This window comes from Coregonus lavaretus (assembly GCF_964263955.1).
Source record: "Coregonus lavaretus genome assembly, chromosome: 1".
NCBI lineage: Eukaryota > Metazoa > Chordata > Actinopteri > Salmoniformes > Salmonidae > Coregonus > Coregonus lavaretus.
This window is the reverse complement of record NC_139988.1, coordinates 73358691-73380815: the sequence shown is the minus strand read 5'-3', so window position 1 is coordinate 73380815 and position 22125 is coordinate 73358691. Positions and strand designations below refer to the sequence as shown.

General features: G+C 44.6%; 1 pseudogene across 1 annotated transcript in view; it reads right to left on the bottom strand.

Moving 5' to 3' along the window:
* LOC311128190 (double C2-like domain-containing protein alpha) overlaps positions 1-22125 on the bottom strand; it is a 105495-nt pseudogene that overhangs the window by 22261 nt on the left and 61109 nt on the right. Inside the window, exons 6-7 of the transcript in view lie at positions 16677-16803; positions 9163-9222 (exon numbers count right to left, since the gene is read on the bottom strand). The product of the transcript in view is annotated as a double C2-like domain-containing protein alpha (transcript). The remainder of the gene's footprint in view (positions 1-9162; positions 9223-16676; positions 16804-22125) is intronic.

Below are 22125 nucleotides of genomic sequence, written 5' to 3'. Positions count from 1 at the left end.
AGGACACCTGCATGGCTTCATACCAGGAGTTCACGGCAGAGATGAGGAAGCTGTTTGACCATCCTGTCTGAGGGAAGGACGCAGCTAAACGCCTGTTTTCTCTTCACCAAGGAGCTCGCAGAGTTGCCGACTTCGTTATCGAATTCAGGACATTGGCTGTGGAGAGTGGGTGGAATGAAGAGTCACTGCAAGCGGCCTTTTATCAGGGGTTGTCGGAGCAACTCAAGGATGAGCTGATCTCCTATCTGGAGCCTAGTGACCTGGACAGTTTGGTCGCTTTGTCTATTCGGGTGGATAACAGAGTTCGAGAGAGAAGGAGGGAGAAGCAATGGGGCCCGTCCAATCAATCAGCTTCTCGGTTCCCAGTCGGGTCAGGAGGTGGACCAGAACGCGTCGATCTTTGTCCACCACACGGGATTAGTGGAGAGGTCCTGCCTCCAGATTCTGAACCCATGCAAGTGGGGCGGCACGGGTTAACCAAGGAGGAGCGCCAACATAGACGTGAGACCAACCGCTGCCTCTACTGTGGTAGTTCGGGACATTACATCTCCACTTGTTCCCAGCGGCCGTCAAACTGCCCGGCTCACTAAGTTTGGGAGGACATTTAGCGAGCCGGTTTCAACCTCTCAATAGCCCTGTCAGACCCCGTTTCCCGGCTACCCTCATGAACAGGAATCAGAGTTTAGCGATTAACGCTTTCATCGATTCAGGTGCCGATGGCAGCTTTATTGATGCCGACGTGGTGGAACAGCTGGGGCTTCCCAAGGAGCGACTACCGGAAGCCATTGAAGCTACCACTCTGAACGGCAGTAGTCTGGCACGTATCACGATGAGGACTGAACCGGTTAAGATGCTGTTGTCAGGGAATCATTCTGAGGTTATCTCATTCTTCATTCTGCCTTCTCCCCATGTTCCTCTGGTCCTTGGATACCCCTGGCTGAAGGAACACAATCCCACGTTCGATTGGGTGACTGGCAAGGTAACTAGTTGGAGCATTGATTGCCATGCTAACTGCCTCAAGACTGCCTGTTCCCATTCTGTTCCCAGTCAGGTCATTGAGGCTAACCCCCCAGATTTGTCCCTGGTCCCCGAAACATATCACGATTTGGGGGAGGTGTTCAGTAAGCAGAGGGCTCTGTCACTCCCTCCCCACCGACCATATGATTGTGCCATAAACCTGTTCCCTGGAGCTGTCTTTCCCAAGGGACGGTTATACAGCATCTCCCGACCTGAACGTGAAGCTTTGGAGACCTACATAAAGGAGTCCCTAGCTGCTGGTCTCATTCGTCCCTCGTCATCACCCCTGGGGGCAGGATTCTTCTTTGTGAGTAAGAAGGATGGCTCTCTTCGACCTTGTATTGATTATCGGGGGTTGAATGATATCACGGTCAAGAACAAGTATCCCCTGCCCTTGATGAGCTCTGCTTTCGACTCCTTACAGGGTGCTACGGTGTTCACCAAGCTGGACCTACGCAATGTGTATCATCTGGTCCGGATCAGAGAGGGTGACGAGTGGTTGACTGGTTTCAATACACCGATGGGTCATTTCGAGTATCAGGTGATGCCGTTTGGACTGACCAATGCTCCAGCAGTGTTCCAGAGTATGGTGAATGATGTCCTGAGAGATATGATCGGTATTTTTGTGTTCGTTTACCTGGATGACATTCTTATCTTCTCTAAGGAGCCTTCCAGCCACGTCCAGCATGTCAAGCAGGTTCTGCAGCGATTGTTGGAGAATCGCCTGTTTGTGAAGGCCGAGAAGTGTGAATTCCACACCCACACTACATCCTTCCTCGGGTACATCATCTCCAGGGGAGAGATTACGATGGACCAAGAGAAGGTTAGGGCGGTTCTGGATTGGGCCCAGCCCGGTACGAGATTGCAGCTCCAGAGGTTTCTGGTGTTTGCGAATTTCTATCGTAGATTTATCCATGACTACAGCCGTGTGGCCGCTCCTTTAACTGCCCTGACTTCTAGTACCAGAACCTTCAGTTGGAATCCTGAGGCGGACCGAGCATTTCTGGATTTGAAGAGGCGATTCACCAACGCTCCGATTCTCTCTCAACCTGACACTGCCCGTCAGTTTGTCGTTGAGGTGGATGCGTCTGATGTGGGGGTTGGCACCATCCTGTCCCAGCGATGCTCCACTGACGGTAAACTCCATCCCTGCGCCTACTACTCTCGTCGTCTTTCGTCTGCGGAGAGGAACTACGATGTGGGTAACCGGGAGCTTCTCGCAGTGAAACTTGCCTTGGAGGAGTGGCGCCACTGGTTGGAGGGGGCGGAGCAACCGTTTGTTGTCTGGACTGACCACAACAATCTTGCTTACGTGCAATCGGCTAAACGTCTCAACTCCCGTCAGGCCAGGTGGTCGTTGTTTTTTGGACGCTTTAATTTTTCCTTGACGTTCCGACCGGGGTCTAAGAACGGCAAGGCGGACGCCTTGTCCCGGATGTTCTCCAAGACGGAGGAGAGTGGGGCCAAGACTGAGACGATTCTTCCCCGGAATCTTGTCGTAGGAGCCGTTATGTGGAGGATTGAGGAGGAGGTTATGGCGGCCCTTCGGACGCAGCCCGGCCCCGGTAACGGTCCACCCGGTCGGTTGTTTGTGCCTGAGTCGGTCCGTTCGGCTGTCCTCCAATGGTCCCACGCCAGCAAGATGGCTTGCCACCCTGGCGTGGCTCGGACGATGGCGGTTCTACGCAGACGATTTTGGTGGCCTGCCATGGGAGAAGATACTCTGAGGTTTGTTGCTGCCTGTCCAGTTTGTGCGCAGAACAAGAGTGCCAATCGGCCCAGCTCTTGACTTCTTCACCCCCTACCTATCCCCCGGCGACCATGGTCGCATCTGGCCCTGGACTTTGTCACTGGGTTGCCCTCTTCTGAGGGGAACACGGTCATTCTGACTATTGTGGACAGATTCAGCAAGTTCGCCCACTTTGTGCCCATCCCTCTGCCTCTGAGACGTCCAAGATCCTGGTTAGGGAGGTTTTCAGGGTTCATGGATTGCCCAGTGACATAGTTTCCGACCGTGGTCCTCAGTTCACCTCTGCTGTCTGGAAGTCCTTCTGTTTGGCCATTGGAGCTACAGTCAGTCTCACATCTGGATTTCACCCCCAATCCAACGGACAGGCGGAGAGAGCCAACCAGAAGATGGAATCCACGCTGCGCTGCCTTGTTTCCTCCAACCCCACCTCTTGGGTCTCTCAGTTGCCTTGGGTTGAGTATGCCCACAATACTCTCCCTACTTCTGCCACTGGGATGTCTCCCTTCCAGTGCCTATACGGCTACCAACCCCCCCTGTTTCCTTCTCAGGAGAAGGATCTCTCGGTTCCCTCTGTCCAGGCCCACATTCGTCGTTGCCACCGGACCTGGCATCGGGCCAGAAAGGCCCTCCTTCGAGTTTCTGACCGGTATCAGCTCCAGGCGAATCATCGCCGTATTCCAGCCCCCGCTTATGCCATCAGAGATAGGGTCTGGTTGGCTACACGGGACCTCCCTCTGCGGACTGAGTCAAGGAAACTGTCACCGAGGTTCATTGGTCCGTTTGTGGTGGAGAGAGTGATCAATCCGGTTGTGGTTCGACTCAAGTTGCCTAGGACGCTCAGAGTCCATCCCACCTTCCATGTCTCCTGCCTCAAGCCTGTTCTCCTCAGCCCTCTGTTGCCCCCTCCGCCTCCTCCTCCTCCTCCTCCTCGGATGATCGGAGGAGGTCCTGTCTATACGGTGCGCCGCATCATGGATTCCAGACGGCGGGGCCGGGGTTTCCAGTATCTCGTGGACTGGGAGGGGTATGGTCCTGTGGAGAGGAGTTGGATTCCTCGGCGTCAGATCCTTGATGCTGACCTCCTTCGTGACTTCTACCGCCTCCATCCTGGCGCTCTGGGTAGTCCGCCCGGTGGCGTTCATCGGAGGGGGGGTACTGTCATGAACCCTGCATCCTGAGTCTGTTCCTGCCTGGGTTGCCGTTTTTCTGCTCGGTATCTCCTGTTTTCCCGAAGGTTCCTGAACGCACCCTGTCCGGTTGCCGGGCGACGTTGCTAGGCGGGTGATCTCTCGATTACCCGCACCTGCTTCTCATCAGCCTCGGCACACCTGGTCCTGATCATCACCCCTTCTTAAGCTCTGACCTGACATCCATTCCCTGCCGGATCATTAGCCATTAACAGTATGTTTTGCCAGTGTATCAGCCTCTGAGTACTAGCACCCCTGTAGTGCCATCATTTAATCTGCCACTTCACCTCCACCTACTCATCTCCGCCACCCGCTCCGTCTCCTGGATTATTCTGCATCCTTTTGAATCTGTAAATAAACACTCACCTTCGTTCAACTCACCTTGTCCTGGTCTGCTTCTGGGTTCGGTCTTAGAGAACCGTGACAGAAGCGCTATGATGAAAGTGGCTCTCATGAGGACCGCCACAGGAAAGGAAGACCCAGAGTTAACTCTGCTGCAGAGGATAAGTTCATTAGAGTTACCAGCCTCAGAAAATACAGCCCAAATAAATGCTTCACAGAGTTCAAGTAACAGACACATCTCAACATCAACTGTTCAGAGGAGACTGCGTGAATCAGGCCTTCATGGTCGTATTGCTGCAAAGAAACCACTACTAAAGGACACCAATAAGAAGAAGAGACTTGCTTGGGCCAAGAAACACGAGCAATGGACATTAGACTGGTGGAAATCTGTCCTTTGGTCTGATGAGTCCAAACCACAGTGTCTTTGTGAGACGCAGAGTAGGTGATGCATGGAGGAGGAGGTGTGATGGTGTGGGGGTGTTTTGCTGGTGACACTGTCTGTGGTTTATTTAGAATTCAAGGCACATTTAACCAGCATGGCTACCACAGCATTCTGCAGCGATACGCCATCCCATCTGGTTTGCGCTGATGGGACTATTATTTGTTTTTCAACAGGACAATGACCCAAAACACACCTCCAGGCTGTGTAAGGGCTATTTTACCAAGAAGGAGAGTGATGGAGTGCTACATCAGATGACCTGGCCTCCACAATCACCTGACCTCAACCCAATTGAGATGGTTTGGGATGAGTTGGACCGCAGAGTGAAGGAAAAGCAGCCAACAAGTGCTCAGCATATGTGGGAACTCCTTCAAGACTGTTGGAAAAGCATTGTTCATGAAGCTGGTTGAGAGAATGCCAAGAGTGTGCAAAGCTGTCATCAAGGCAAAGGGTGGCTACTTTGAAGAATCTAAAATATAAATTATATTTTGATTTGATTTGTTTAACACTTTTTTGGTTACTACATGATTCCATATGTGTTATTTCATAGTGTTGATGTCTTCACTATTATTCTACAATGTAGAAAATATTAAAAATATAGAAAAACCCTTGAATGAGTAGGTGTGTCCAAACTTCTGACTGGTACTGTATATGGCACAGCGGTCCTTAAATGAAAGTGGTATACAATATATATATATATATATATATATATATATATATATATATATATATATATATACACAGTGGGGAGAACAAGTATTTGATACACTGCCGATTTTGCAGGTTTTCCTACTTACAGTGGGGGAAAAAAGTATTTAGTCAGCCACCAATTGTGCAAGTTCTCCCACTTAAATAGATGAGAGAGGCCTGTAATTTTCATCAACTATGACAGAGAAATTGAGAAAAAAAATCCTGAAAATCACATTGTAGGATTTTTAATGAATTTATTTGCAAATTATGGTGGAAAATAAGTATTTGGTCACCTACAAACAAGCAAGATTTATGGCACTCACAGAACTGTAACTTCTTCTTTAAGAGGCTCCTCTGTCCTCCACTCGTTACCTGTATTAATGGCACCTGTTTGAACTTGTTATCAGTATAAAAGACACCTGTCCACAACCTCAAACAGTCACACTCCAAACTCCACTATGGCCAAGACCAAAGAGCTGTCAAAGGACACCAGAAACAAAATTGTAGACCTGCACCAGGCTGGGAAGACTGAATCTGCAATAGGTAAGCAGCTTGGTTTGAAGAAATCAACTGTGGGAGCAATTATTAGGAAATGGAAGACATACAAGACCACTGATAATCTACCTCGATCTGGGGCTCCACGCAAGATCTCACCCTGTGGGGTCAAAATGATCACAAGCAAAAATGAGCAAAAATCCCAGAACCACACGGGGGGACCTAGTGAATGACCTGCAGAGAGCTGGGACCAAAGTAACAAAGCCTACCATCAGTAACACACTACGCCGCCAGGGACTCAAATCCTGCAGTGCCAGATGTGTCCCCCTGCTTAAGCCAGTACATGTCCAGGCCCGTCTGAAGTTTGCTAGAGTGCATTTGGATGATCCAGAAGAGGATTGGGAGAATGTCATATGGTCAGATGAAACCAAAATAGAACTTTTTGGTAAAAACTCAACTCGCCATATTTGGAGGACAAAGAATGCTGAGTTGCATCCAAAGAACACCATACCTACTGTGAAGCATGAGGGTGGAAACATCATGCTTTGGGGCTGTTTTTCTGCAAAGGGACCAGGATGACTGATCCGTGTAAAGGAAAGAATGAATGGGGCCATGTATCGTGAGATTTTAAGTGAAAACCTCCTTCCATCAGCAAGGGCATTGAAGATGAAACGTGGCTGGGTCTTTCAGCATGACAATGATCCCAAACACACCGCCCGGGCAACGAAGGAGTGGCTTCGTAAGAAGCATTTCAAGGTCCTGGAGAGGCCTAGCCAGTCTCCAGATCTCAACCCCATAGAAAATCTTTGGAGGGAGTTGAAAGTCCGTGTTGCCCAGCGACAGCCCCAAAACATCAATGCTCTAGAGGAGATCTGCATGGAGGAATGGGCCAAAATACCAGCAACAGTGTGTGAAAACATTATGAAGACTTACAGAAAACGTTTGACCTGTGTCATTGCCAACAAAGGGTATATAACAAAGTATTGAGAAACTTTTGTTATTGACCAAATACTTATTTTCCACCATAATTAGCAAATAAATTCATTAAAAATCCTACAATGTGATTTTCAGGATTTATTTTTCTCATTTTGTCTGTCAAAGTTCCTTTGACAGCTCTTTGGTCTTGGCCATAGTGGAGTTTGGAGTGTGACTGTTTGAGGTTGTGGACAGGTGTATTTTATACTGATAACAAGTTCAAACAGGTGCCATTAATACAGGTAACGAGTGGAGGACAGAGGAGCCTCTTAAAGAAGAAGTTACAGGTCTGTGAGAGCCAGAAATCTTGCTTGTTTGTAGGTGACCAAATACTTATTTTCCACCATAATTTGCAAATAAATTCATTAAAAATCCTACAATGTGATTTTCTGGATAATTTTTTCTCAATTTGTCTGTCATAGTTGACGTGTACCTATGATGAAAATTACAGGCCTCTCTCATCTTTTTAAGTGGGAGAACTTGCACAATTGGTGGCTGACTAAATACTTTTTTTCCCCACTGTACAAAGCATGTAGAGGTCTGTAATTTGTATCATAGACAAAAATCAAGAAAATCATATTGTATGATTTTTAAGTAATTAATTTGCATTTTATTGCATGACATAAGTATTTGATCACCTACCAACCAGTAAGAATTCCGGCTCTCACAGACCTGTTAGTTTTTCTTTAAGAAGCCCTCCTGTTCTCCACTCATTACCTGTACTAACTGCACCTGTTTGAGTGTGTGGACAGGTGTCTTTTATACAGGTAAAGAGTTCAAACAGACTCCAACCTCTCCACAATGGCCAAGACCAGGGACATCAGGGATAAAATTGTAGACCTGCACAAGGTTGGGATGGGCTACAGTACAATAGGCAAGCAGCTTGGTGAGAAGGCAACAACTGTTGGCGCAATTATTAGAAAATGGAAGAAGTTCAAGATGACGGTCAATCACCCTCGGTCTGGGGCTCCATGCAAGATCAATGATCATGAGGAAGGTGAGGGAACAGCCCAGAACTACACGGCAGGACCTGGTCAATGACCTGAAGAGAGCTGGGACCACAGTCTCAAAGAAAACCATTAGTAACACACTACGCCGTCATGGATTAAAAATCCTGCAGCGCACGCAAGGTCCCCCTGCTCAAGCCAGCGCATGTCCAGGCCCATCTGAAGTTTGCCAATGACCATCTGGATGATCCAGAGGAGGAATGGGAGAAGGTCATGTGGTCTGATGAGACAAAAATAGAGCTTTTTGGTCTAAACTCCACTCGCCGTGTTTGGAGGAAGAAGAAGGATGAGTACAACCCCAAGAACACCATCCCAACCGTGAAGCATGGAGGTGGAAACATCATTCTTTGGGGATGCTTTTCTGCAAAGGGGACAGGACGACTGCACCGTATTTTTGGGAGGATGGATGGGGCCATGTATCGCGAGATCTTGGCCAACAACCTCCTTCCCTCAGTAAGAGCATTGAAGATGGGTCGTGGCTGGGTCTTCCAGCATGACAACGACCCGAAACACACAGCCAGGGCAACTAAGGAGTGGCTCCGTAAGAAGCATCTCAAGGTCCTTGAGTGACCTAGCCAGTCTCCAGACCTGAACCCAATAGAAAGGGAGGGAGCTGAAAGTCCGTATTGCCCAGCGACAGCCCCGAAACCTGAAGGATCTGGAGAAGGTCTGTATGGAGGAGTGGGCCAAAATCCCTGCTGCAGTGTGTGCAAACCTGGTCAAAACCTACAGGAAACGTATGATCTCTGTAATTGCAAACAAAGGTTTCTGTACCAAATATTAAGTTCTGCTTTTCTGATGTATCAAATACTTATGTCATGCAATAAAATGCAAATGAATTACTTAAAAATCATACAATGTGATTTTCTTGATATTTGTTTCAGATTCCGTCTCTCACAGTTGAAGTGTACCTATGATAAAAATTACAGACCTCTACATGCTTTGTAAGTAGGAAAACCTGCAAAATTGGCAGTGTATCAAATACTTGTTCTCCCCACTGTATATCACAATTTTCTTTCACCAATTTTGGCCTTTAATGCAGAGCCAACAGCTGGTCGTGTTAGCATAGGGCTAAGTGTGCCAGGTTATCTCATAGGAAAAGCTAACAGTTGTTTCAGTTGAAGCAAGATGGACCCACCAGGTTTTGGCTCAAGCCTACACTGCCTTTAAAAGTCAAGTGCAGTGCGATGTTGGCACAGTGCTTTTTGTTTGAACCATAGTCAGACAGACCGACAGAGGCAAAAGGGGTGTTTGGTGTACCTCTCTCAGGTAGCAGGAAATGCCTCTCAGTGCCGCACTCATTGCAGAAGGGGAGGGAAGCTGGAGAGAGAGAGAGCGAAATATAGCTGTGAGCAGCTATGAACACATTTCACAGGATGACAGAAAGGACACAAGATCAGTTGGATAACAAAGCAAGCACTATTACATTTTAGTCATTTAGCAGACCCTCTTATCCAGAGTGACTTACAGGAGCAATTAGGGTTAAGTGCCTTGCTCAAGGGCACATCGACAGATTTTTCACCTAGTCGGCTCGGGGATTAGAAACAGCGACCTTTCGGTTACTGGCACAACGCTCTTAACCACTAAGCTACCTGCCGCCCTATCATGTAGGAACTATCCTCCTTTATGTGCAATCAGTGAAAGCATTACCATGTTTATCTCTCAATATCACAAGGATGATGCAAGTGAAGTTTAGTCTAGTGCTGTAGGTTGGTTATCTTTGAATGCAGCAGGTAATCATTCTTAAAGTAATTACTTAATGTATTGAGTTTATACCAATTCTGGGGTCAATTTGACTAATGGTTTCTATTTGTGAAATATTTTCAGCATTAGTGTATTGGTATCTTGCTGTTATCTTTGAATTCTGGGACTTAATTTTGTCGAAATCTGTTTGCGTAAATTATTTAAATCTCAGTCGGTTCACTCCACATTAGCGTTCCAAAATACTTAAATAAACCCTCACAACTGTAATACGCTGACTGAGCAAGCGGCAGGACTTGCAGGATAAAATATCCACTTTTCACTACGTTCAGACCACATACAGTGCATTCGGAAAGTATTCAGACCCCTTTACTTATAACACATTTTGTTATGTTACAGCTTTATTCTAAAATGGATAAAATTGCTATTTCCCTCATCAATCTACATACAATAGCCCATAATGACAAAGCAAAAACAGGTGTTTAGAAATTTTTGCAAATGTATAATAACAAAAAACAGAAATATCACATTTACATAAGTATTCAGACCCTTTACTCAGTACTTTGTTGAAGCACCTTTGACAGCGATTATAGCCTCGAGTCTTCTTGGGTATGACGCTACAAGCTTGGCATACCTGTATTTGGGGAGTTTCTCCCATTCTTTTCTGCAGATCCTCTCAAGCTCTGTCAGGTTGGATGGGGAGTGTCACTGCACAGCTATTTTCAGGTCTCTCCAGAGATTTTTGATCGGGTTCAAGTCCGGGCTCTGGCAGGCCACTCAAGGACATTCATAGACTTGTCCCGAAGCCACTCCTGTGTTGTCTTGGCTGTGTGCTTAGGGTCGATGTCCTGTTAGAAGGTGAACCTTCGCCCCAGTCAGAGGTCCTGAGGTCTGTGGAGCAGGTTTTCATCAAGGATCTCTCTGTATTTTGCTCCGTTCATCTTTCCCTTGATCCTGACTAGTCTCCCAGTCCCTGCCACTGAAAAACATCCCCACAGCATGATGATGCCACCACCATGCTTCACCGTAGGGATGGTGCCAGGTTTCCTCCAGACGTGACGCTTGGCATTCAGGCCAAAGAGTTCAATCTTGGTTTCATCAGACCAGAGAATCTTGTTTTTCATGGTCTGAGAGTCCTTTAGGTGCCTTTTGGCAAACTCCAAGCGGGCAGTCATGTGCCTTTTACTGAGGAGTGGCGTCCGTCTGGTCACTCTACCATAAAAGCCTTATTGGTGGAGTGCTGCAGAGATTGTTGTCCTTCTGGAAGTTTCTCCCATCTCCACAGAGGAACTCTGGAGCTCTGTTAGAGTGACCATCGGGTTCTTGGTCACCTCCCTGACCAAGGCCCTTCTCCCCCGATTTCTCAGTTTGGCCAGGCGGCCAGCTCTAGGAAGAGTCTTGGTGGTTCCAAACTTCTTCCATTTAAGAATGATGGAGGCCACTGTGTTCTTGGGGACTTTCAATGCTGCAGACATTTTTTGGTATCCTTCCCCAGATCTGTGCCTCGACAAAATCCTGTCTCTGAGCTCTACGGACAATTCCTTCTACCTCATGGCTTGGTTTTTGCTCTGACATGCACTCTCAACTGTGGGATCTTATATAGACAGGTGTGTGCCTTTCCAAATCATGTCCAATCTATTTAATTTACCACAGGGGGACTCCAATCAAGTTGTAGAAACATCTCAAGGATTATCAATGGAAATAGGATGCACCTGAACTTAATTTTTAGTCTCATAGCAAAGGGTCTGAATACTTATGTTAATAAGGTATTTCTGTTTTTTCTAAAAAAAACTGTTTTCGCTTTATCATTATGGGGTATTGTGTGTAGATTAATAAGGAAAACATTGAATGTAATCAATTTTAGAATAAGGCTGTACCGTAACAAAATGTGGAAAAAGTCAAGGGGTCTGAAAACTTTCCGAATGCACTGTAATAGGGCAACAATATGTGATTATACAGATATACTAAACAAGATATTTCACATTGTTCGTCTGCATAATTTAACAATGATTTGCATTAGACCAAGTCCACTTGATCAATAGTTATTGCTCTAGTATCCTATGATGCCACTGGTGCCAATGACATCTATAGTGCCACCAACTGGTCTGGTGCAGCCATCTATGGTTGCAGTGACTTTATATTCACACAGCTTATGTTTTGAATGCAGCAACTATTAAAGACTGATGTAATGAGTAAATAAAAAATCTGGAGTGAATCTAACGTGGTTAATGAGGAGAAGATGATTGCAGATGATTTTGAGCATTAGCGTTACATATGCAAACGATTAGTTGTTAATAGTTTCCTTGTTTTTTTAGATATCAACACCAAATTCAGTTTGACTTTCAGACGTCCATGATAGCGATGACAAGTTTCAAGTTGATAGGACACTGTGGAGTGGATTAACATTGGTTTAAATGGACACGTAATATCCCATTTTTGATTTGTCAATAACTCAGCCATCTTTTGACCAAGCTTTTCTTAAACCAAGTTAAGACATTTACCATGGGCCTTCATTCCAAATTGGTGCATTTTGGTCCTGTGGTTCATGAGAAGACGTATGTGCCAATATGCATCTACTGGTATAGTGTGGCCATCTTTGAATGCATCAATGTTATTTTCTCAAACTCTTTAGGGACTATTGTGAAGTCCAAAGACCACATTTTGAGTGAATCTGACTTTTAGTCCATGAGAAGATTTTTTATGATTATTTTAAGCATTACAGTTACAGTCAAAAAAGTGAATTTTTGATCGTTTCCTTATTTTTTAAGATATCAATGCCAAACTTAACATGGTTCATCACAGTAATGTTTTTGATAACCCTAAAATGTTTGAAGTTGATAGGCCATTTTGGAGTGGATTTACAAAGGATTTAAATGGACAGGTAAAATCTGATTTCCTGATTTATCAATAACTCAGCCATCTCTTAACCAATCCCTTAGCTTTTCTCAAACTAAGTTAAGAGACGAATGAGAATACATTTTTCAAAAATTTCCAAGATGGAGGAAAATCTATCATGAGAGACCTTTGGGTCCTTGAGACAAATTTGTTCAGCATGAGGAACGACATCTACATACAAAGTTTCAAGTCTCTAGGTCAAAAGGGTTTAAGTGAGACTGCTTATAACAGCGCCCAGTATAGGCCAATCGGTGCAATTATTTTTGACCAAGTTACTCATGACCTCTAGTTTCTGTGTGCCAAATAAAAAAAGTATATGAAAACGAAAATAATAAGAATTCGGAGAATAACAATTGGTTTCACAGCTTCGCTGGGCACACAATATCAAGTGCACCTATAGGCTATTTAGTGTGGTCTCAATACAGTGCCTTGGCGTTTTTCCTATTTTGTTGCATTACAACCTGTAATTTAAATGGATTTTTATTTGGATTTAATGTAATGGACAGACACAAAATAGTCTAAATTGGTGAAGTGAAATGAAAAAAACTAATAACGGAAAAGTGGTGCGTGCATATGTATTCACCCCCTTTGCTATGAAGCCCCTAAATAAGATCTGGTGCAACCAATTACATTTTTAGTCATTTAGCAAACGCTCTTATCCAGAGCGACTTACAGTTAGTGAGTGCATACATTTTAATTTTTTATACTGGAATCGAACCCACAACCCTGGCGTTGCAAATGCCATGCTCTACCAACTGAGCTACATCCCTGCCGGCCATTCCCTCCCCTACCCTGGATGACGCTGGGCCAATTGTACGCCGCCCCATGGGTCTCCCAGTCGCGGCCGGCTACGACAGAGCCTGGATTCGAACCAGGATCTCTAATGGCACAGCTAGCACTGTGATGCAGTGCCTTAGACCACTGCGCCACTCAGGAGGACAATTACCTTCAGAAGTCACATAATTACTTAAATAAAGTCCACCTGTGTGCAGTCTAAGTGTCACATGATCTTAGTATATATGCACCTGTTCTGAAAGTCCCCAGATTCTGCAACACCACTAAGCAAGGGGCACCACCAAGCAATCGGCACCATGAAGACCAAGGAGCTCTCCAAACAGGTCAGGGACAAAGTTGTGGAGAAGTACAGATCAGGATTGGGTTATAAAAAAATATCAGAAACTTTGAACATCCCACGGAGCGCCATTAAATCCATTATTAAAAAATGGAAAGAATATGGCTCCACAACAAACTTGCCAAGAGAGGGCCGCCCACCAAAACTCACAGACCAGGCAAGGAGGGCATTAATCAGAGAGGCAACAAAGAGACCAAAGCTCCACAGCGGAGATTGGAGTATCTGTCCATAGGACCACTTTAAGCCGTACACTCCACAGAGCTGGGCTTTACGGAAGAGTGGCCAGAAAAAAGCCATTGCTTCAAGAAAAAAATAAGCAAGTGTTCGCCAAAAGGCATGTGGGAGACTCCCCAAACATATGGAAGAAGGTGCTCTGGTCAGATAAGACTAAAATTGAGCTTTTTGGCCATCAAGGAAAACGCTATGTCTGGCGCAAACCCAACACCTTTCATCACCCTGAGAACACCATCCCCACAGTGAAGCATGGTGGTGGCAGCATCATGCTGTGGGGATGTTTTTCATTGGCAGGGACTGGGAAACTGGTCCGAATTGAAGGAATGATGGATGGCGCTAAATACAGGGAAATTCTTGAGGGAAACCTGTTTCAGTCTTCCAGAGATTTGAGACTGGGACGAAGGTTCACCTTCCAGCAGGACAATGACCCTAAGCATACTGCTAAAGCAACATTCGAGTGGTTTAAGGGGAAACATTTAAATGTCTTGGAATGGCCTAGCCAAAGCCCAGACCTCAATCCAATTGAGAATCTGTGGTATGACTTAAAGATTGCTGTACACCAGCGGAACCCATCCAACTTGAAGGAGCTGGAGCCGTTTTACCTTGAAGAATGGGCAAAAATCCCAGCGGCTCGATGTGCCAAGCTTATAGAGACATACCCCAAGAGACTTGCAGCTGTAATTGCTGCAAAAGGTGGCTCTACAAAGTATTGACTTTGATGGGGTGAATAGTTATGCATGCTCAAGTTTGATGTTTTTCTGTCTTATTTCTTGTTTGTTTCACAATAAAACATATTTTCCATCTTCAAAGTGGTAGGCATGTTGGGTAAATCAAATTATACAAAAATCCATTTTTAATTCCAGGTTGTAAGGCAACAAAATAGGAAAAACGCCAAGGGGGGTGAATACTTTCGCAAGCCACTGTATAAGGATCCATAGCCTATAGGCTACGAAGTGCATGCTTGGAGAAGCACAGAGCAAAGTTATATTTCTAAGATATCTGCTGGGATGGTCTAAATAAAACTAGGCTGCATTACACACCGCAATGGATATTCCAACCCTGAGCCCCGGCCTGCTCTGCTCTTGCTGATCAAAAACGTTTTTGTGTGCTGCCTAAACAATGGCTGTGCTGTGTAGGCCTACGGTGGCAGTTCAGGAGGAGAGTCAAAGGCTTCTTCTGATTTTTTGGGGGGGGATTAGGCCTAGTCTAAAAACATGCGTGAAGACTAGCCTATAGTTTCAGTTTGAAAAAGAGAGTGCGAAGAGGAGGACCAGAGGTAATCTTTGATAGCTTGCTACTACTGTAATCTATTTTATTAAAGACAATATGTTTCTTGGCCATGATATATTTATCAGTTATTGACCTCACAATAAGCCAGATTCGAGTAACTTACATTGTGGTGCTGAAACTTGAAGCAGCAGCAAATCGGAAATGGACAGTTCATGGTGCTGAAAGTAAGCAAATTCGACTAGGCAGTTCAACGTCTTCATTTTAATTTGACTACTAACAACAAGAGGACTTTGTGTTGGAGCCTATTTCTACCTATTTAAGAAATAAGAGGTAGGCCTACCTGTTTGACAGACGAAATTAGGCTATAGGCTGCTATAACCATAGATTTGTCGGTCAATTCCTCCACCCACTATTCACTCTTAAAATAGCCTACCTCAGTGTCAGTGAATGGCTGTTAAGTTAAAACCAAGACTCGAATTGAGGGGGTATGAGAGGGTATGCCATAGGCCTACCTTTTATTAAAGAAAATGTCAAAACGCACAGGCCTACCCCATGTTAGCGTAAGATTTTGAAGAAAATAAAATAGATCTGATTATATAAAGTTATCTACAACAGCACTTTGGTCCGCAATGCTTTATTCTAGAAACAAACTGTACAAACCCGGGAAAGATGTGACTCCGATGCATATGGGGATATCATTGTTTCGTTTCTTTGACATTCAGAGGCTGAGCTACAACCTTCTATAGCCGAGGAGACAAAAACATTTGACTTTGCTTGGGAAGTAATCTAATTCTGTCACGATCAATTGATGAAGCTATTCACTTTCTGTACAAAAGAAGATGTTTAAACCCAGACAGCTTTTAGGGAAACACTTGTGGCCTTCTCTCATTGGGTTAAGCGACTGAAGAAGAGTAGCCAGCAGTTAAAGCTTACATTTATCTGCATCGGTAGGCATACTCTGTATGGGGTGGAAAGTTAGGCCTATCTTTTTAAAGTACCATGCTCAGATTCCTAACGACGTTTCAGATTGAATTATTTGGAAACAGGGACAATTTCGTTGCAAACAAGACCCACTGATTTGGCATTGGAGAAATATGATAAGATGAACACATAGGCCATTCTTAGCCTGTAATTTCCATAATTTGTGTGGTATTAAAAAATATTATGCTAATATGTAAAAAGGTTTACACTTTGTATTAATTATTATTTTGGGTTTAGCATAGTTTTTTTTTTTTCAAGCGTTACGGGAGGGTTTAGGTAAAATATATTTTGCTGAAGAGAGGGCCATCAATTTTCAGAGAGGTCCGATTTCTTCTTGTAACCCTTATTATAAATAATGCTCACTCCCTTATCCCTTTTTATTCTAATCTGCCTGTATCTATCTTCTCATCGCTGGTGGTTTGAATCTGACATTTTAACATGTTTGACTTTGGTTTCTGTTTGGCTTTGTTTGGCAGTGTATGGGGAAGAGATGACTCAAGAAGAAGAACTTATGATGTGAGAGAAATTACTGAACAAGTCCAATAAAGTGAACTCCATCCCCCCTCCAGCCCTCCCTCCCCCTCATCCCCCTCTCCCTCACAGGCGGTGGGTGTTCCAGACAAATGTTGAAGCGCTTGGTTTGGTCGGGCTTCACGCGGCGCAGGGCCACCCGTGACTCTCCGATGAACTCGTTATGCGTCAGCTTGTCCTCGTCACACACAGACACCCTGACGGATGGATGGATGAGAGACAGAAGGAGGGAGAGAGAGAACACACACAAGTTAAGCAGAGTTGGTCACTTGTGTCTAACTAACTCAGTCATGACTAAGGGCTCTAATCAATCTGTAATTGAGAGAGAGAGAGAGAGAGAGAGAGAGAGAGAGAGAGAGAGAGAGAGAGAGAGAGAGATCTAATCAATCTGTAATCGAGAGAGAGAGAGAGAGAGAGAGAGAGAGAGAGAGAGAGAGAGAGAGAGAGAGAGAGAGAGAGAGAGAGAGAGAGAGAGAGAGAGAGAGAGAGAGAGAGAATACAAGTAGACGTGGACATTCAACATAGTCGGTCATGACTAACTTAACTCAATCATGATGACTAACCATTGACAGGACTGACATGCGCTGAATTAGAAAGCAGCACAGCCTGTGTAGCGGACGTAATTGTGCTTTGCTTAGCTGTACCAATTCCTTCCGCTCTAGCTCACACCGAGACTAGAACCCGGCACCTCTTCCTTGCAGACAAGTGATCGCCGTCCTGATACATTCTAACCAGTCGCAAGTTTTCAGGCTGAGTGAGATTCCCAAATCCACACCTCAGGTATAATGCTTGTTAACTCGTTATAAGCATGCATCAGCCTTTATAATGTCTTATTATGAAGGTTTACAACATGTTATGTCTCTCTGTATCCACATTTCAACTGACTCAAATGGCTGGTATTTTGTCATGAGTCATCATTATGATAAGACATTATGAGGCTCATATGCTCATGACAAGTCTTAAAATGCATTACAACTGTATCATAATGCATAATGCTGTTACACAACATACATTTGCTGCTTTGGCTTAGTCTATGTTTATGCCATAGTGAAAATGATACATATATGCTGTGTCTGATAAAGATACAGGCAAATATAATGTATAATACATGCAAACATAGTGGACACAATTAGCATGTGGCACCACTGGGAATTCAGAGCGTGAAGGTGCAGCATGCTAGGCTAATCTAATCCATATTTATGGACTCTGCAGTTGTTTTTATATTACATTTACATCATTTAGCAGACGCTCTTATCCAGAGCGACTTACAAATTGGTGCATTCAACTTATGATAGCCAGTGGGACAACCACTTTTTTTTATGGGGGGGGGGGGGGGGGGGGGGGGGTAGAAGGATTACTTTACTATTCCAGGTATTCCTTCTATCCTGCCACGAAGTCACCTAAATTAGACAGAAACACACATGGAGAAAGAAGTGGGTGAGAGAGAAAGAGAGAGGGTGGGAGGTGATGAAAGTGAAGGAAAGATGTGGGTGAGAAAAGGAAAGAAGACTCACATCTGGCAGATAGAGAGAGAGAGAGAGAGAGAGAGAGAGAGAGAGAGAGAGAGACACTTTATTTGGATAACCTGGACAGTCCATCTGTACAGATGGTCATACTATCAACAAACTATCTGTTGATAAGCAGCTGCTTGCTAAGGTTACGGTTAGGTTTAGAATAAGGGTTAGGGTAAGGGTTAAGGTTAGAGTTAGAGTCAGGGTTAGTAGATAGTTGAAATGTTACTGACTATCCAAATAAAGTGTTACCTTCTGTTTTGTATGCACAGGCTTTGTGTATGTGTCAATGTGTGTGTATGCGCGTGCATATGTGTGTGTGTGTAAGAGAGTGAATTTGTGTGTGTGTGTGTGTGTGTGTGTGTGAAAGCGATTGACGGTGTGTGTGTGTGTGTGAGAGAGAGAGAGAGAGAGAGAGAGAGAGAGAGAGAGAGTGTGTGTGATAGAATGTACCGACCCGACGGTCTGGTTTTCCTCTTTAACTAAATCCATGATCAAGGGACCAAGACGGCCAAATTGCCTGGCTGTCTTCAGCCGCCCGAACTGGGAAGGATGTACAAATACGGTTGTGTCCCAAATGGCACCATATTCCCTATATAATGCACTACTTTTGACCAGGGCCCATATGGCTCTGGTCAAAAGTAGGGCACTATGTAGGGAATAGGGTGCCATTTAGGACTTTGCTTATGTGAGGTCAGGTGCGAGCGGCCAGTTGCCCGGGGAAACCACTCGATAGCTGTTGAAGGCTCCAGAGGTAATTTATACTATATTGTCTTATGAGCCCTCAGAACACAAGCAACCTTTCCTTCACATCCTCTAGAAGAATACCCAGGAAACAAACACACAGAGACAGAGAGACAGAGAGACACAGACAGAGACACACAGAGAGAGAGAGAGAGAGAGAGAGGGGGCAGTGAGAGAGAGAGAAAGAGAGAGAGAGAGAGAGAGAGAGAGAGAGAGAGAGAGAGAGAGAGAGAGAGAGAGAGAGAGAGAGAGAGAGAGAGAGAGAGAGAGCAGTGGCGACCCGTCATTCAGGGCAGTTTTGAGCCCCAATTTCTTTTGGGGGGGCTTGCCTGTTTTGCATGTTATTTTGGCATTAATACGTGTCCCATATCAGTTTGCAAACAATGTAAAAAAATATATATACAGTATATCATTGAGTTAATAAAGCCGCATACAAACATACTATTTTTTGTTTTCTTGAGTAAGGCAGCTCCAAAATGCAGGTGTTTCAGCCTAGCTCAGTGCTTACTGTGGTAGTGGGGCAAGTCAACAGAAAATACGGTGCGTTGCGCTGTGATTGGCTCAGTGTTCTGCACTCATGGAGACACTACTTTACCGCCAAGTCTAAGGATAGAGCTAGAAAATGTAAGCCCCTTGGGTGCTGTCATAGAGTTACATTAGAAGTGCCCATCCAAGAAGGCTCAAGGTCATTGGCTACAGATAAAATGACGTCAAATCACGTGATATGTACAGTAGCTTTGATTGGACTGATCATGTCAACATCATACTTTCAAAATCTTAGCTAGCAGTTATCATGAATCAAGTCGACAATCTACTGGCGAATCCTTTTTAATCCTTTTCATATGATGTCACGACTTCCGCCGAGGCTGCCTCCCCTCCTTGTTTGGGCAGGTTTCGGCGTTCATCGTCACCGGCTTACTAGCTACTGCCGCTCCCATTCTCATCACTCCACTTGTCTTGTCTTGTCAATCACACACACCTGGTGCTAATCCCCTAATTAGTCTGTGTATAAGTGTTCCCTCTGCCCCCTTGTCTTTATGAGTGATTGTTCTATGTGGGAGGAGAGTAGCTCGGTTGAGATACTCTCTCATTTATTTTGCCAGGATTGATTTTCCCCTGTGTCATTACATTTATTGTATTTTCTGAGACTGTGTTTGGTCAGGGAGGATTGTTTCCCCTGTACCTGTTTCAATTGCCGTTGTAGGCGCATTGTATGTCTGGAAGGAATACATCTGCATCCGGTTATTTTACTCCTGCGCCTGACTCCGTACATTATTCACCACATATGAAGAGAAATAATGAAGAGAAATTATAGATTAAACATATCGGTGCTCATCGGCCATTGGACATAAACATTACACAACAAGTTGGAAATCGCTAATTCAACAATGAGTGGTTTGGAAGGAATCGGTGACAGTGGCTAACTGCAAGCATTGCAAAGCAATCACTAGCCTGCTATTCAGTGGAGTGGCTGTGTGGTCCCAAATTTGGGATTAAGGGGCTCTTTTCCTAGTCTAAAATGATAAACATTCAACATTGGCCATGCTGTCAATGAAGCATGATTTGTGCCGCGCTCAAAACAACTGTTAACTCGGAATTGCGAAAACTTGATTTCAGTGAGTTCAAGACAACTGGGAAGTTGAATATTGTAAGAGCTTTTATTGTCTGCTTATATGCCCCCTTTATTTATCCTACGGTTCTGACTTGGTGTACAGGGAGAACACTGTAAGAACGGCCCATGTTCTGAATTCTGTCGCTGTACATTTTAAAAGTGCTAAACAAATAGTTATATTGACTATGTCCGTCCTAGCTCGCTCATGAATGTCTTAATCGAAATTACAGATTGCCTCTTATCCGCTTGTCGTCCCCTTATGCCATAGTTTGTACATCTCAATTGTCATTAGAAACCACATTTGTTTAAGCAAGTCAGCCATATCAGCTATGTTTTTTTAAAAGGTAGTAAATGAGGCTGAATGAACTGTTTTGCTGCCAGACAAGGCTCCGCTGATAGCCAGGTGTAGCAGTTGTGTTGTGGCTTTGCTGGCATGAATCCCACTTTTTTGTTTTTTCTGCCCCACCAAGAATTACATGCTAAAATCGCCACTGGAGAGGAGGCAGGGAAAGAGAGAGAGAGATATCGGGGGAGGCAGAGAGGGAGTCAGTGAGACAGAGATAGAGAGAGAGGCAGAAAAAAATAATTGAGAGGGGGGAGGAAGGGAGCGGTACTCTATTGCCCTCAGAATACATTATCAATTTCCTATTACCGTGACGGTGGCTGACATTTCCAGCTCCTTGGAGAACACAATGTCTGTGGCGGTGATAAAAGGCTGTTTGGATTTAATCCGTGCGCTGGGAGAGTGGCACAAACCGACGCTTCAATGTCCAATCAGTGAAATACGCCACTCCAAACATCCAAATTGACATACACTATATATACAAAAGTATGTGGACATCCCTTCAAATTAGTGGATTCGGCTATTTCAGCCACACCCGTTACTGACGTGTATAAAATCGAGCACACAGCCCTGACCTCAATCCCATCGATCACCTTTGGGGTGAATTGGAACATCGACTGCGAGCCAGGCCTAATCGCCCAACATCAGAACCACGACCTCACTAATGCTCTTGTGGCTGAATGGAAACAAGTCTCCGCAGCAATGTTCCAACATCTAGTGGAAAGCCTTCCCAGAAGAGTGGAGGCTGTTATAACAGCAGAGGGGGGACCAACTCCATAATGCCCATGCATTTGGAATGAGATGTTCACATACTTTTGGTCATGTAGTGTATACAATGGTGGTTTTTACATTAATTGACACATTCAGTTTGGTGTCAGCCACTCCAATATATTCCCTGATACAGATTCTGTATGCAGGTCATGGACAGGTAGAGAAGGTAAAACTAAATTCGATAAGCCCCTAGATTATTAAGATTCTTGAGAGGAGAGATGAAGAGATAAAGCAAGAAAGCTCCTGAACAATTGTCACTGATGAATATCATACGATCACAGCACCTCCACTCCCCACCGAGAGCCATGAATCTCAATATATCTCATTAATCTCTATACAGTGCCTTCAGAAAGTATTCACACCCCTTTACTTTTTTACATTTTGTTGTGTTACAGCCTGAATTTAAAATTGATTAATTTGAGATTTTTTGTAACTGGTAATACCCCGTAATGTCAAAGTGGAATTATGTTTTTCAAAATAATGATTTTCTTATATTTCAGTCTTCTGTGATATATATAATGACTACCTCATCTCTGTA